General features: G+C 39.9%; 1 protein-coding gene across 1 annotated transcript in view; it reads right to left on the reverse strand.

Moving 5' to 3' along the window:
• NEGR1 (neuronal growth regulator 1) overlaps positions 1 to 17102 on the reverse strand; it is a 1077808-nt gene that overhangs the window by 230866 nt on the left and 829840 nt on the right. The window lies entirely within an intron of this gene.

A 17102-nucleotide genomic window follows, 5' to 3' on the forward strand; every position in this document is an offset into this window, starting at 1 on the left:
TGGAGGACAAGACTGAGATGCCACCATCTTGCCAAGACCCTTGTGAAGACCATACTCATTGCGACTCCCTCCTTTTTGAAACTGACTTGTGTAAAGAGTCTATTTTTTTGTGTACATAAAGTGCTCTCCCTTGACCTAGTAGACAAGTTCCTTGAGCGAAAGGACTGCTTAGTTTTTGCATCTGTATCTCAACCCAACCACACATAGTGTAGAGAATGTTAGGTCTGGAGTCATGAAGGCCTGAGTTCAAATCTGACCTCAGACACTCACTTGCTGTGTGATCCTGGGCAAGTCACTTAACCTCTGCTTGCCTTAACTATAAAACGAGGACAATAATAAACACCTGTCTTCTGGGGTCACATAAGATAATGATTGCAATGTGCTTAGCACAGTGCTGGGCACACAGTAAGTGTTAAATAAATGTTAACCATTATTGTTATTGGGACAGATAGGTGGTATAGGATAGACCTCCAGGCTTGGAGTCAGGAAAATACATCTTCCTGAGTTCAAGTCTAGGTGCAGTCACTTATTACCTGTGTGGCCCTGGACTAGGCACTTCACCCTATCTGCCTTGGTTTCCTCATCTGTAAAATGATCTGGAGAAGGAAATGGCAAAGCCCTTCAGATCTCTGCTGAGAAAACCCCAAAGGGGGTCACCGAGTCATACATGACTGAAAAGTGATTGATCATTATTTATCATTGACATGTAATACATTTTCTTGACTTGAACTCCTGAAGGACGGGTCATGCCAGATTAAGCTTATTTATTTGCTGTGACCCAGTTACATCCACAGAATGATGTATATATAGTTGACGTAGGTATTTAGCAAAGCATTTCATAAAATCAAGCTAAATTTGTGGAAAATAGAGGGATATAAGGTAAGAAGAAAGTATACTTATGTGAATTTCAAGCCAGTTAAATGCTCAGACACAGAGTAATCAGTAATAACTCAATACCAACTTAGCTATAGAATGACTAGGAATATCATCTTGGGTTCTGTGCTCTTTGCTATTTCTATCAGTGACTTGGATAAAGGAATTGATATGTGCACTTGCTCTTTTTCAAAAGCAACAAAGCTAAGAGAAACAGTTAACCTTTTGTATCATGGATATGTAATACAAGTTACCGACAATAGACTATTAGGCAAAATCTAGTAAGAAGACATTGAATAGACGTACCCATAAATAGTGGAATGGAAAAAACAAAAACAAAAACTTGATGAGAATAAGATGGGAGGCACTTGGCTAGACAGAAACTTGAAAAAGATCTAGATGTTTCCTTGGACTACAATCTCATGATGAAACAAAGGTAGGGTATGGCTGCCCGAAATGTAATGGAATCATAGGTTACACTGAAACATTACCATGAGCATTGATTCTAGGATTGGAGTATAGAGTAAAGGTTTTGACTGTCTTCTTCTCTGGGCAATTCAAAGCTAGGACATGGAATTCAGGTCTGTGCATCACATTTTAAGTAAGAGGGTTAGAGTTCTGAGTTTCACCCTAACCCTAATTCCAATTAAAAACCTTATCCTGGTTCCCTCATGTGCTAATGAATTCCCTTCTCAGACAGTTTTCCATATTTTGGGGTACATTCCTGCCTCTTAATTTCCCTGGTTACCTTTAATTCTTAGCTAAAATCTTAACTTCTGCAAAAAGACCCTGTCCTGATACCCCTTAATACAATGCCTTCCCTCTACTGGTTATTTTCAGTTTATCACACACATACACACAGGCACTGTATATGTGTGTATATATGTATATACAAATACAAACAGACAGACAGACAGACAGACAGACAGACAGACAGACAGACAGATAGATAGATAGATAGATAGATAGATAGATAGATAGATAGATGATAGATAGAGTTTGCATGTAGCTGTTCCCATTTTGACTCCCCTTTTAGACTGAGCTCCCTAGGGACAAGGACCATTTGTTGCCTTTCTCTGTACTCCAGTGGATATCTCAGTGCTTGGTGCACAGTAGGAACTGAATAGATGCTTACTGAGTGGCTAACATGATCAGCTACATGTTTTCCCCTATTTGAATATAAAAGCTCTTTGACAGCAGGGATTTTTTTGCCTTTTTTTTTGTATCCTTAATACTTAACAAATTCCTTCCATATAATAAGAAAATAAATAATCTGATAGATGCTTATCGACTGACTGTGCTTTAAATGAAGTATTAAGGATTCTATGGGACAGAGGAGAGGGAGATCCATTCAGGTTAGACACCAGGAATCTGCAGAGTAAGAGAGATCAGAAGCCAAACCTCAGGGTATGAGTGGATCTAGTAAATTATCCAGAGGCTTGGACAGACAAGGGGGGCTTGGCAGTGAAGGCCATGATAATGTAGTCAAATATGGGGAGTCCAGGAAAGGAGCCCCAAAGAGCCAAATGAGAAAGAAGATATGAGGTTGATGAAGTTAGTTGTCCCAAACTCCCTCTAGCCAAAGACCTACCAATAACTCGCTTCTTCTTGGCTCAGCTTTTTAGAAGAATTGTGCCTTTTGTCTCAGCAGCCTTCGTTTTCAAAGGGAAGCAGCTGCAAAGACTGCGTGGCTGCCCTGAGGTAGGAGACGTAAAGAGATGAATACTCCCTGTTCCCCAGCAGCATCAATTTCTCAGTCCCTTTCTGAGGTCACAGAATACCAGAGGAGCAACAGATCTCTCCCAATAATGCATATATAGGGTTCGGTTAACTGTTTCATACTTGTTCAATAAAGTGGCTTGTTTCTTAGAAAGTCCCAATATAATCCCTCTCAGATGCCAGAAGAAAAAAAGATGATTAAATATTGAACAGGCAGGAAATTATTTTCAAAACAAGAGTCTAGAAGATGGACTGAAAGAGATCGTAGCTTGACAATTTCACGATTCACCAAAGGCAGTGTCAATTACATGCAAGTTATCAAACTCATTTAGACTTCTCACAGATGCGCGGGCTGGAGAACAGAGAGGAGGAGGAGGGAGAACAGTGAGAAACAAGGGAGAAAGGGGAATTATATGACTGTGCTGCTATAGCAACCTGTAGTTTACTCCGTTACTTGGGACTTCAGGCTCTAAAACAATAAGATAACATTTTATTCCTGAGATTATTCCTAGAAACAGACTGAAGACTATCATGCATCTCTGTCTTAGCCTCAAGGGATGTCTATCTTTAGTCTCACATATGAATAAATTAATGTTATTATAATATATTAGAACACTTTAATGATTTCAGACTTTATTAGGTTATTTGAAATGTATGTCTTGTTTGCTTTATCAATCTTAATGAAATTAATATTCTTAGATTAGGGACCTTTGGGCCAGCTTGCTCAGGAAGGGTTGCTTTGCATAGAAAACATCTCCTGCTTAACCCTAGACAGTGCAAACCAAGAGGAAGGTGTCCCTGACAACCTGGTCTGGGGCAGGTGAGATTTGTAACCTCCAGGATTATTTCTGGCATCCAGCCATTCTAAAATTAATCTGCCCAGGATTTTAATGAGTGTTTCAGTCCAGGACATTCCAACACACTCCATTTCGCAGAAATGACATTCATGGTACCAACCATGGGCAACACGCTGTAACAGAGCCTGAGGCACCATAATTTAAAGTTAGGCCCATGATGTTGTATTTTGAGGAGGCAGAGCGTAGATATTTTTGTTAATGTTTTCTTATTGAAATTTTGGCCTGTTTCTTCACACAAAATCTGGGAGACTTAGGGAACTGTGACCTCAATATGAGTCAACAGTATCATTTGGCAGCCAAACACACTAATATGGGTTTGCCTTGAGGAGGAGTAGCTTTCAGGAATAATTCCAGGATTATTTTCACTAAATAAAATAAAAATAATGATGATACATGCGCATGATGTTTTAAAGTTTCCAAAGCATTAAAACACAGCTATGAAATTAGTTATTCATCTTCCTATCTACCTACCTATGTAGCTATCTATGGTCTTTCTATGTGTATTCTTTACAATAGCCCTGAAAGGTGGGTGCTGTTGTTATCACTCTTTCACAGATGGAAAAGCCAAGACTGAAAAGAAAGGTAAATGACTTGCCTGTAATTATACTAAGCATCTGAAGAAGAATATATGCAAAAGCATAGATTCTTAATTTCAAGTCAAGTGCTCCAACCACTACACCACTGAGCCGCCCACATCTTTTGTGGTTACACCTGGAACATGTTCTGGGAGCTCAGTTTAGGAAGGACATGGACAAACTGAACTGTTGAGAGGAGAAAGATCAGGATGATGATAGGCCTCCCATGTATGCCGTGGGAAGGAATTTGTTCAATTTTGCCTGGAGAAGAGGACACTCCCGGAGGACATGATAAACATATTCAAGTATGTGGAATAATGTTGGTTAGCCAATAATTAGACTTGGAGATAGAGAAAATTTTTGAACAATTACTGGGCTATTGCCACAAGAAGTAATTAGTTCTCCTTCTTTGGATGTGTTCAAGCAGAGGGTAAATGTTCACTTAGCAGATAATGGGGGAGTCTTTTATGCTTATGGATTAGATTAGAAGTCTTCCAAGGTCCCTTCCATCTCAAAAATTCTTTGAGTCTGTGAAAAGGAGAATGACTGTGCTATGTAATAATTAAGAAATAATACTAATAGCACTAAATGGTCAACTCTGAAAGTTTGCAGGGGACAAGTTTGCACCCTGAATAAAACTCTTATCAAGTATCTACTCTGTATTCAGTCTGGGAGATGCAAAGATGAAAATGGTTCACTCCCTGCCCTCAAGGAGCATATAGTCTACTGGAGGTTGCCCTGTCCGATGAACACAATGTGCCTAGTGAACAGAAGCTTTTCTATACCATTTTTTCACGTTCTCCTTATACTTACCCCAACCAACCCCAGGAGTTAGCAGAGTGCTCAGATCCCTCTTTGCTTGGGTAAAATAAAGCTCTGTAAAATGACTTTCTCATATCTTTATTTTTAACCAAACTTATCCATGAAATCTGCAGTAGAATATTAGGCCAGCCAGTGTGCCTTTGTTTAGACATTTTCTAAGGTTTCTGTGGGAAAATTATTGCCTAAGTATTCAAAAGAGATTATGTTCAAGTTAATTTTTAAATGATTTAAGTGGGGAAACAAAGGAAAGTTCAGTTGGGAACAGAACCCAGCCTAGGAGCATCCTAAAACTGCAGGGGGAAAAAAAAGACATCTATTGTATGCTGAGTTAAATAATCCTTATAATAGCTCCACTCTAGTGATTTTCTCTACTGGAAGAAAGTAGGTGGAGACAGAAAAGAAAGAGTAAAGGGTACAGTATCTAAGAGGCTGGAGCTTTATTCCTGACTGAGCCCTTTAGAGAAATTGCAACCACAGGCAAAGCCAACTGCCCTCTCTGAACCTCAGTTTCCCTGTGGGTGAGACATGGAAGGTATTTTTCAGGTGCAACATTCTGTGAGCCTAAAGAGGGCATGTGTTCTAAGGCCATGTGTTTGCATTTCTATCTAAGCTTTTATGCTGTTTCTAGATTTTAATTATTTCCATACTTTTTTTCTCTCCTGCTTCATTGTAAGTCTCCTTCCTCAAGCTCACAAAATGTTCTGGTGCATAGGAACTGCTCAATTAATGTGGAGAAATAAGTAATTAAAGGCAGCCTATTAAAGTACCGGTTCTCCACCATTGCAGTCTTATCAGACATTATTCTAAGTCATCCACTCTGGAACCTCCTTGATCTGCAGGGGGTAGAGTATCTCATTCCCCCATTCTGTGACCTCATCCACGGTGACCCTCTCCTTCCCCACCTTTGTCTCCTGAAACTCTTGGCTTTTTTATGGCTTGAAGCAAGTGGGGCCTACTAGATGAAATGGGTCATGATTTTTCCAACTGTTAATGTTTCCTTAAAATTATATTCTAATGTGTATATATACATACATATGTATATAAATCCATATATGTGCATGTATATTTATGTGTGCATCTATCTATCTATCTATCTATCTATCTATCTATCTATCTATCTGTCTGTCTGTCTGTCTGTCTGTCTGTCTGTCTGTCTGTCTGTCTGTCTATCTATCTATCTATCTATCTATCTATCTATCTATCTGTCTATCTATCTATCTATCTATCTATTTTTTGCTGTGAGAGTGGGATTATAAAGAAAGCTGAGAATTGCAAAGTTGACTTTTTGGAATTGTAGTGCTGGAGAAGACTTTGAGAGTTCCTTGGACCACAAGAAGATTAAATCAATTAATACTTAAAGAAATTAATTCATTCTATTCACTGGAAAGTCAAATACTAAAACTGAAGCTTAGATATTTTGGCCACTCAATGAGAAGACGGGACACATTGGAAAAGCCCCTGATGTTGGGAGCAACTGAATACAAAAGGAGAAGGGGAGGGCAGAGGATGGAATGAAGAGATAGTGTCATGCAAGCTGTGAGCATGAACTTGAACGGACTTTGGGAGATACTGGCAGACAGAAGGGTCTGGTGTGGGGTCATGAAGATATGATGTAATGAAGGAAAAACCAAATCTACCTGCAATATAGACCCACATATTTATACATAACTGACTTCTATATGTAAACATGTAGAAGCAAACGAAGAGAATACTGGCTCCTTGAGAGCAATGACTGTTTCACTTTTCTCTGTTTGCATTTCCCCTAACTGGCATAGTGTGATGTGCATCATACTTATTAAAAATTATTTTATAACTGGGGGCAGAACCAAGGCAGAGGACAGAAGGAAAGACTCAACTGTCCCAAATTCCCCTCCAAACAATGTTCAAATAATGTCTCACAGTGAATTCTGAAGTGGCAGAATCAACAAAGGGATGTGGCGAAACAATTTTCCAGCCCAAGACAACTTAGAGGATGAGCAGGAAAGTTGCTTAGTGATTCAACCTCCCTAGGCTTCAGTTTCCTCATTTATACAATGAGGGGCTAGGATGGGAACCTCTGACAACACTCCAATTGTCACTCGGTGATACTGTTTTCATGGAATATGTGGAGGGCTAGCACATGCTGGAAGGAAGCAGATTTGTTCTGGTGTGTCCCAGAGGGAAGAGAATAAGGGACACTAAGGAAGAGATGAAAAGAAACAAAATTAAACTTGATTTCATGGGGGAGGGGGCAGGAAGCAATGAAGCACACAGCCAAAGCAAACTCTTTTTATTCAGAGCGATTCAGCAGGGAATGGGCTACATCAAGGAGCAACGGACTCCCTGGGGCAGCAGGTGGTGTGGTGGCTACAGTGCCCAAGACTCATCCTCCTGAGTTCAAATGTGGCCTCAGACACTTCCTAGCTGTGTGACCCTGGGCAAGTCACTTCACCCTGCTTGCCTCAGTTTCCTCATCTGAAAAAAGGAAATGGCATCCTTTTGAGATCCTTCTCATCTGAGAAGGAAATGATAAACCACTCCAATATCTCTGCCAAGAAAACCCCAAATAGGGTCACTAAGAGTTAGAAATGACTGAATCAAATGAACAGTAACAGCCTCGGTACTTGCTGTCTGTGTGACAGACACTCACTTGAATTTTTTTCAGCCTCAATATCCTAATTTGTAAAATTAAAAAAAATACCTCAACATAAACATGTAAAAATAGCACCTTAACTTACAGAGCTGTTATGAGGAGTTAATGAATGAGAACAATTTAGACAAACAAATCTTAGTACTGTTAGATTATGATAATAAATGATTAATTCTGTTATTTTAGAGGACTGATGATAGAACATCCCACATACCTCATGACAGAGAGATAACAGATTTAGGGTACAAAAGGGGAAGTAGTTTTATTTACAGCCAATGAGGAATTATTTTTGCATGATTATGCATATTTGCTGCAAAGAATTTCTCTCTCCCTCTCTCTTTCTCTCTCTCTCTGTCTCCTCCTCTCTCTTTCTTTTTCTCCCTTTCTCTTTCCCTCTCTTTCCCCCTCTCCCTCTCTCTCTCTCTCTCTCTCTCTCTCTCTCTCTTTCTTTCTCCCTCCCTCTCTCCCTCCCTCTCTCTCTTTCTTTCCCCACTAGGGTGTAGGATAGAGGGAGGGAAATTAGGCTTCTGTTACTTTTTTTTTTTAATTTTAAAATTTGAGAGGTGGGAGCCCTCTAGGTGTGGAATGCTGGTTCCCTTTCCGGCCATTGCACTGATAGCACTGTTTAGTTGTTCTATGTTGTAATAAAAAGGTTCTCAAGGACTGAGCCTAATATGGAAATATTCATCATGTAAAACAAAACACAGCAATAAAAACTTATTTTGAAAAAACGATCAAATGAAGTAACTTGAAATGCTTTGAAACCTTGAAGTGCTTATAAATATTCCAATAGTAAGCCCATCAGAATCGATTGGAATCATATGCAAAATTTGCTTTATAAAAGTTTTGAGAGCTCTATAAATGAGCCTGGGAGGAATACACAGGGATTGAATTACAGACAGGGTACGTTGGGTCAAATCCTGTCCCGTACAATTAATAGCCATGGATTGTTGCTCAGTCATTTTTCAGTCACGTCTAATTCTTCATGACCCCATTGGGAGTTTTCTAGGCAGAGATAGTGGAGTGTTTTGCCTTTCTTTCTCTAACTCATTTTACAAATTGGAAAACTGAGGCAAACAGGTTAAAGTGAGTTGCCCAGGGCCACATAGCTAGGAAGTGTCTGAGGCCAGATTTGAACTCATGACGTCTTCCTGACTTTAAGCATGGGACTCTATCCACTGCACCACCTAGCTACTCAAGACTACACAGACATTGGCCAGTCATCCAGTGTTCCTGACCTTCATCTATGTTTCATCTATAAAATTGTAGTGATAGGCATAATCTCACAGAAGATAGTGAATTGCCCTCAAACTCAGGAAGACTTGGATCCAAGTCTTGCTTCTGACATATAAGAGCAAGGTGATCCTGTGAGAACTCATTTCTCTGTACCCAAGACAGCTCTCTAAGAGAAGTTACTGACTTCAACCACTGAGAGTTTCTGCTACCACAGAAATTACTGGCAGCATCTATTCCTACCCTGTTAGAGTTAGGTTTCTACATGTCAGCTACACAGGCGAAACCCTAGCAGTATTTCAGGCCTCAAACTCTGCTTGCATATGCATCTGCTCCTTCAAACAGCCTTGATTTATCAGTGGAGGTTCTCACCTCATGAATGAGAATCCCAACATGATGGCACAGGTCTCCACAGAGCAGGTGTCAGGGAGTACAAGGGAAGGACCAATGGGAAAGCTCCCCTAGTGTGAGCCCTTAGCCACTTTATGAGCCTCCAGGCTTTGTAGCTGGCACCATCCACTGGCCAATATCCCCCATGCCACCTAGTCACCAGATGGTAATATGGATCTCTTGTGCAAGACGGATACATGGCAGCGGACATTTAAGAGGGTTGCAAGCCGGGGAAATGTGCTGGGACAACGTGTTCTTTGGAAAACAAGTGTTAATGTAAACAAACACAGAGTCAAATGGAAATATATTACTTTCTAAAAGTCCTTTAAACATGAAGATCCTCATCAGTTCTCAGGGGGTACAGTGTGTGTATGGGGGGGAGGGACATAGAATATACTTTTTTTTCATCTTTTTCCCCTCAGGTACAAGACAATTCCATTCAAGTTTCTAATTTATTAATTTTTCAAGAGTTCTTTTCTGATTTTTGGCAGTTTTTGTAATAGAGAGGTGAATTGACTCTGGGGGAGGATAAGGGAAAAGAAGCAGGATAAGAAAAAATAGGGGAGAAAGAAGCAAGAAGAAGGGAAAACTAAGGCATGGGAAAGGGGGAGAGCAGTGATGGGAGGAGGGAGGAGGGAGAGAGTAAAAGAGAGACCTGGGAAAATTAGAGGTAGATAGTCTGGAGGAGAACATTAAACGGCACAAAGCACTGTGAGAATTGGCCCTTTGCCCAAAACCAGGCAGAGCGAGGAAAGCATTGTTTTCAAAGCTGGGAGCAGTTCTATTCATCATGAATAATCAGAAGTTGCATCTTCCTGGGCCCCAGGCTTGGATATATACAAAGACACTGAAATCCAAGCAGGCAGGCACATAGTAGCTAGTTCTGATCTACAAGCTGGTTGGTGATTCCATTTTTTTTTACACAGAATCCAAAACCTTGCATTTTTACAATAGTCATTCCAACCTCAGCATAGGATAGTCCAAATCTGGCTATTTTTGAAAGCCTGATTCTCTAAGGAAATTGGTGATTCCCTTACAGCTGGTTGCCATTTTGTATCTTAAAAGACGAGATTTGCTGAAAGGTGCTCTGATATACTAGGGAGGTATAAAATAAACATTGTTATTTTCCCTAAGAGAATTATTTTGCTATTTTGTCTTTCTAGAAGGCTAGAATCTTAACTTTAGAAGATACCTAACACTTAATCTAGTCCAATGTCCTCCTTGATTTAGGAATTCCCATTATAATATCCATATACTGAAAGCCTCTAGAGATGGGGAACCTCACAAATGGCATTCTATGCCATTAAGGGATGGAAGCATCTAATGGTACCCTTAGCTACTTCAATCCAGTTAAGGATATATCTGTGTCAACCAGTAATCATTGACTTAACCTATGTTGAAGTCCCTGTTCTGTGAAGATGTTCCACCTAAAGTAGACACTAGGATTTGAAGGCCAGACAGTTATGATCAAAAAGATGAAAGACACATATACAAATAAACAATCCAAAGTACATGAAATCTAGGCAAAGGAAAGGCACAATGGGAACACTTTTGATGTGAGGATCAAGTAAAACTTCAGAGAGAAGATAGTCCCTAAGTTGGACCTGGAAGTGAAGGAGAGATTTAAACAGATGGAAGTAGGATGGAGTCCATTCCAAAGGGCAGGTAGAAAAGCATGGAGAACACAACAGATATGCTAAGCAACAACAAGCATTATAGCTCACATTCATACAGTGCTTTTAGGTTTGCCAATAAATTATATATAATACACACATGTATATACATATACATGTATACACATACATACATACATATCCATAAATGTACACACATACACACACATATGCACATAGATCATTTGATCTGGAGATAGGTAGTATTATTATCCAATTTTAGAGATGAGGAAAGTAGTCAGACTCTAAGTGGTTTGTATACAGCCACTCTGCCAAATGTCTGAGGTAAGATTCAAACTCAAATTTTCTTGCCTCTAGGTTCAACATTCTGTGCCACCTAGCTACCAGGAGATAGAACAGAATACAGGCTGACTTGGGTAGAGAGTAACTGAATAGCATTCATAAAGCCTGGAAAAATAAGCAAACAAATAACTAAAAACCACTCTGGGACAGATTGTTGACGAAATCCTTGAATGTCAAGCTTGAAAGGTTCAACTTTTATTTACTGTTCAGAATTGCTCATGTTCATATAGCACTGGAAAGTTTTCAAAACACCTACCCTACATTATCCCATTGGAGCCTCTCCATCACCTTATGAAACATGTACTGCAGTGATTATTACAGCCATTTTGTTGTGGTTTGGTCATTTCAGTGAAGTCCAACTCTCCATGATCTCATCTGGGGTTTTCTTGGCTGAGATACTGGAATGGATGGCCATTTCTTTCTCCAGCTTATTTTACAGATGAGGAAACTGAGGCAAGCAAGGTAAAGTGACTTATTCAGGGTCATACAGCTAGTAAGTATCTTAGGTCGGACTTGAACTCAGTTTTTCCTGACTTCATGCTCAATGTTCTATCCACTGTGCCACCTAGCTGCCCACATATTTATTTTATAGGTCATCAATAAAACCCTGGAAGGGAAAGACCTTGGAGAAAATTCTCTTATTTTTAAATGAGCAAATAAAGACTTAAAGAGGGAGAGGTCAGATGACTTGCATCATGGACACAAAATATCATGTGAGATTCAAACTCAACTTGCCCTGTCTTCATGTCAATCAACTAGAGTTGATTAAGTGCCTACTGCATATTCAGGCATTGTGCTAAGTGCTATGGATACAAAGAAAGATAAGAAGCAGTCTCTACACTGAAGCTGCATACAATCTAATAGTGAAGCATCTAGGAATGCCCAGAATCACATCTGCCATGGTATAGTGGGCTGTGGGCACTGTGGTGAATGTTTTGTACAAGAAGCACCTGCCAAGAGCGGCAAATTGGGAAGATAAGTTAGGAGATGACATGAAGGATGGAATCGAGGGAGACCAGATAGGAGACTATTCTAAGTGTTGAAATATTGGATTCTAAATGAGGTAGTTGACTCTGGAAGAGGAGATGCATTTTTACAGAGGTACTATTGGGAGGTACTAGTAACGAACAATGGGAGGGCTGAGAAAGAGAGAAGGGTCAACATTGGGTGGGTGCCTAGAGAGTGGGGAGATCATCAATAGCTATAGGTAGTGACTGTCCTCTGGCCCTAAGCAGGGCTAAAGTCCGATCAATATTTCATCCGGATGATATCTGTCAAGTATTGTAATCAGTTGTTGTGCTTTTTAAATTATTTTTTTGAATTTGACCCTTGCTTTTATGGCCCTTTACCCCTTCTAGGTAGGTCGGTCCCATTTTGCCCATGTCCCTCATTAGGTGAGGCACCTAGAACTGGAGATAACCCTCTAAATGTGGTCTGAACTTGACGGAGCTGCTCATCCAGCCTAAATTCATGATGACCTTTCTGGAAATCAAACCACATTATTAGTAACTTCGATTGAACTTCCTGGAAACTAAACACTCATTGTTGGACCCTCCCCTTTCCTTCCTCTCCTCTCTCTCCCTGAAAGACAGTTGTTAAGTCTCCAACATACTAGATTTATGTTCTTGTCTTTTCAAAACTAACTGATGGACTTTATGTGCCTCTGTATTTTATTTAATCTAATTTGTTTGGATGTCATTGTTCCAGATTGACAAGAACTATTTGTTAAAGCTTCTTCCCTTCTATTTATTTCAACTGCAAACTTGATAAGCATTTCATGTATCTCTTCATCCCCATAAATTATGAATTATAAACACATTAAATAGATACTGGCAAAGACCTGGCAGCAAGGGGACCCGCAGCCGTCAGAGATCCTAACCCTTAGGGCACCCAAGGCCCCAGTGGGGATCAGCGACTGGCTGCCTGGGACTTGTTCGACATTTGGAGAACATGGTCAGGGTCTCTGGTACAAATCTGTCTTTTCTAATCCCCCCGAGAGGCTAAGCTCCACACATATCCCTTTATTTTTTCTTGATTAACATCCATCTCAGTGACTTGGTCTGTGCTTTCTCAAGCCTCTTATACCTATTCCCATTTTGAACAAATGAGCTCCCCTGCTACTTTACGTGGGGAGGTAAAGAGATCTCTCTGGAAATCCATGACCTCTCTTCTCCATACCTCAAAACTTCCTGCATTTTTACCCATCATTTCTCTTTTGTCCCAGTGATTGAGAAAGAGGTGGCCCTCCAGTGCTGTTCTGTGAAATGCTTAATAACTGGCTTTCAGAGGAAAATTTTAATGCATGATGTATTTTTAATTTCAGTGTGTATTACTAACATCTCCATCACTTTCTTAAGTCTAGACAATAAAAAACAAATTGACAAATAAAGTCTTTATTTGAAGCATTTTCTAATTTCTGAGGTATAATGCTTACATGGGGGATAGCTAGATGGTGCCATATTGCAGAGTGTTGGTTCTGAAGGCCCATCTTCCTGAATTCAAGTCTGGCCTCAGGTATTGACTAGCTGGGTGATCCTGGGTAAGCCACCAAACCCTATTTGCCTCACTAATATGAACTGGAGAAGGAAATGGCAAACCCCTCCAGTATCTTTGCCAAAAGGACCCCGAATGGGGTCATGGAAAATTGGACACAACTGAAAAACAGCTGAACAACAGACATTCACATTGGGCAGCTAGGTGGCACGGTGGAGAAAGTGTCAGACCTGAACTCAACACGAGCTGCTTTCCTGAGTCAAACCTACCTTAGACACTTAATAACTCCTGACGCTAGGCAAGTCATTGCATACAATTTGACTCTATTTCCTCATTTATAAAATGAGCTGGAGAAGGAAATGGCAAAGAGCTCCAGTATCTTTACCAGGAAAATCCCAAGGGGGTCATGGAGACTTGGACGTGACAACAACAATGTTCACACTAAATACTGAACAATTGGTCTTTCTCAGCTGGTCTCAGCTGGCTTCAGTGCATTCTTCTGGCCAATACAACCCTTCTAGCCCACGCATATATGTCTTTGTTCCCATTTCCTTTTTGTACTGAGATCATTCCCCTTCCCCCTTTCCCTCTTCTCCTCTCTTTTCTCTCCTTTTCTCACCTTGCAGCCCTTCCTCTAATTAGTTGGCATTAGTCCTTCCTTCTAGAAGAAAACCATCCCCTGATGAGTACGTTTCTGTCGGGAGCTCTAGTAGGGATGGGCTTTTGGTTTGCTTCTTAGTTTCTCCTCTTTTTATCCCCAGAATTTAGCAAAGTGTAGTAAAAACTTAATTTCTCTTTTTCTCTCTTTCTCCTTTGTGCTTCCCTCTCTTCTCCCTCTCCCCATACCCCTTCTCCTCTCTCTCTTCTTTTCCTTCTCCTGGTTTCTCCCTCACCTCCTATTTTCCCCCAGTCAAGTGGCTTCTTTAGTGATGCTTATAACCACACTTAAGTCTTCCAATCCTTAAAACAAGACAACAAAACTTTACTTATGTGACCACTTCCATACACTCCTTTTTCTAGTATCTCACTCTCCTCTCTCTACCCTCCTAACTTTTGCCTCTTGACTTCCTTATTCCCTTATTGTAAGAACTTCCAAGTGTCACATCTCCTAAATTGGAGCTTCCTGTAGTCAGTGCTCCTTCCTTCCTTTAACTGTATCCTGTTTATGTCTGTATTTGTGTAAGATATGAGTTATATTCTCACAGCTGACACAAGATCTTGTAAGGCAGATATAGTTTCCTTTTGTGTTTTCTATCTCCAGTGGGCATGGGTGCATCAATCAAACAATCCATCAATCAACATGTATCAAGCATCTACCATGTGCCAGGGACTAGGTATAAAAAGCACCTAGGAGATTTCCAGTCCAACTACCTCTTTATTGGGGCTTTTGGTTGACATGTTTTGATTGTTGGTAATGTCAGGTTTTCCTGGGTTGCTATCTGTAAGTCTCTTCTCTATTAATACCCAATTTCCCTTGTTTAGTAGCTAGCAATAATTTCTTAACAAGGCCCAAATATATATTGTAATGTATTTATCAGCCCCCATTATCTCTAGTCTGGCTTGTTTTCTGGGTAGTATTGGTTAGTCTATGGCAGGGATGCAACAGTCTACTGCATGTACTTTTGGTCCCATCCCCTATCTGTCAGTGCTTAGTCACATGCACCTTTCATCTCATCCTTTTTTTACCTCCCTAGAATACTGCCAGGGGGGAGGAGCTGGCATACAATGGCCCATCCCCTTTTTAGTGATGTGTGTCTATCAGATTTGTCTACTCAGCCTACCAAAATGTTTTCTATTTTGGAGAAATAGGCCCCAAACCCAAAATTTTGATTTTTTTTCTCTTATTTGTACACAAAAATGAAGAAGGGAAAGTGTACATACAAGGGACAGGTAAGAAATAGGCTATCAGGGGTAGAAGTGTCCCTCATTGCAAAGGAACCTTGGAAGGGTTCCTCATCACAAGGGAAATAGTGGAATTTAAAATCAGAAATGGGACAGTTAGGCTCCTGGGGAATCCTGGGGAGAAAAAAATCCTAAATTATGGGAAGAGGAAAAATTTGTCACCATAAGAGTTTTAAAAAAAGTAAGAGAAAGATCGGTAGCTTAGTTCAAAATGAGATTTTTAGCTTTCTTGTCAAAATGTCTGTTTTTTGTGTCTTGTTAAGTTAAACGAACCTTTTCCTGTGTTCTGATCAGCCATAGATAAAGGATATAGAGAGTGAAAACTTTCTGCTGAACTTTCAAAACCTCCCAAAAAGAAAGTATCTCTCTCTCTCTCTCTCTCTCTCTCTCTCTCTCTCTCTCTCTCTCTCTCTCTCTCTCTCTCTCTCTCTCTTTCTAAATTTGGTCAATATGGGAGGTCATATAAGAAACTCAATGAAGGAAGAAGAGAATCTCTATTCCCAGTCTGTAGAAATTTATAGCATTATGAACTGGAGACCAAGATGTATAACTGCATTGGAGCTCCTTTACTGTAAATTTCCAAATTATAGGAACTGCTAAAACATTTTTGTAGATTTTGGAAATTTGAAGATTATGGTTAAATGTATATAATCTCCCTTTCCTGAGGAAGGGAGGTGTGACAGAAATATTAGAGTATAAAGAGACCTGAAACTACTTTGAAGTGATTAAACAAAATGTAATTGTTTAGGTAAAGTATCATGGTATAGATTCATTGGAATGTCAGATGAGTTACATGATTGGAAATAAAATGAGATGGACTTAAGTGATCAATGGAGATAAAATGTAGAAAAAGATTTGCAAGAGAGATATTTCAACTAAGCAGAGAGAGAAGAAAAATGAGGGTAAAAGCTAAAGGAAGGTGGAGCATTTTGCATGAATGATGGGAGTGAAAGGTGGAGGGAAGCATCTGGAGTTAGGAAAGTGATTTGAGAAGGGTTGATTACGTTGAAATACGAAAGATTTGGGAAACTTTTAGAAAAATGCCTCCTTGACAAATACTGAATATCTCCTTCAGTACCTTCCTTCCCTCAACCACTTCAAGATTACAAAAAAAAATCTATATAAATCTATTATAAAAAAAAAGATTTGTCTTCATCAAATCTTGTAAGACGTCTTCTTTAGGCATCTTCTTTATTCTTTTCGTAAATAGCTTTCCCCTGCATGTGTGTGCTGTCCTCTTTGACTTTCCTTTTACACTGAAAAGCCTCATGGGATGGTGGGATCCATACCTTTATCCCATCTCTTAAGGTATTGAGCACTGATAGGTTAGGTTGGGGCAGCTAAGTGGTACCATAGTGTACACAGTGCTGGGTCCAGAGTTAGGAAGACTCATCTTCCTGAGTTGGACATCAAATTACGATTTGTGATACTTATGACCATACACACTTATTTTCTGGTGTAATTGTAAATCCCTAGCTTATAACCACTAATACTTACTTGAAGTGATTTGGCACAAGTAGCAGAGATTAAGATGGTGCTATTGAGGAGAGAGAGCCGTAAAACAAATGTGGTGCTTTGCCAAATCTACATGGTTAGATCCAAATAGAGGAATTATTGAAATTTATGTAGTGAC

This window comes from Notamacropus eugenii, chromosome 2 (genome assembly GCF_028372415.1).
Source record: "Notamacropus eugenii isolate mMacEug1 chromosome 2, mMacEug1.pri_v2, whole genome shotgun sequence".
Lineage (NCBI taxonomy): Eukaryota > Metazoa > Chordata > Mammalia > Diprotodontia > Macropodidae > Notamacropus > Notamacropus eugenii.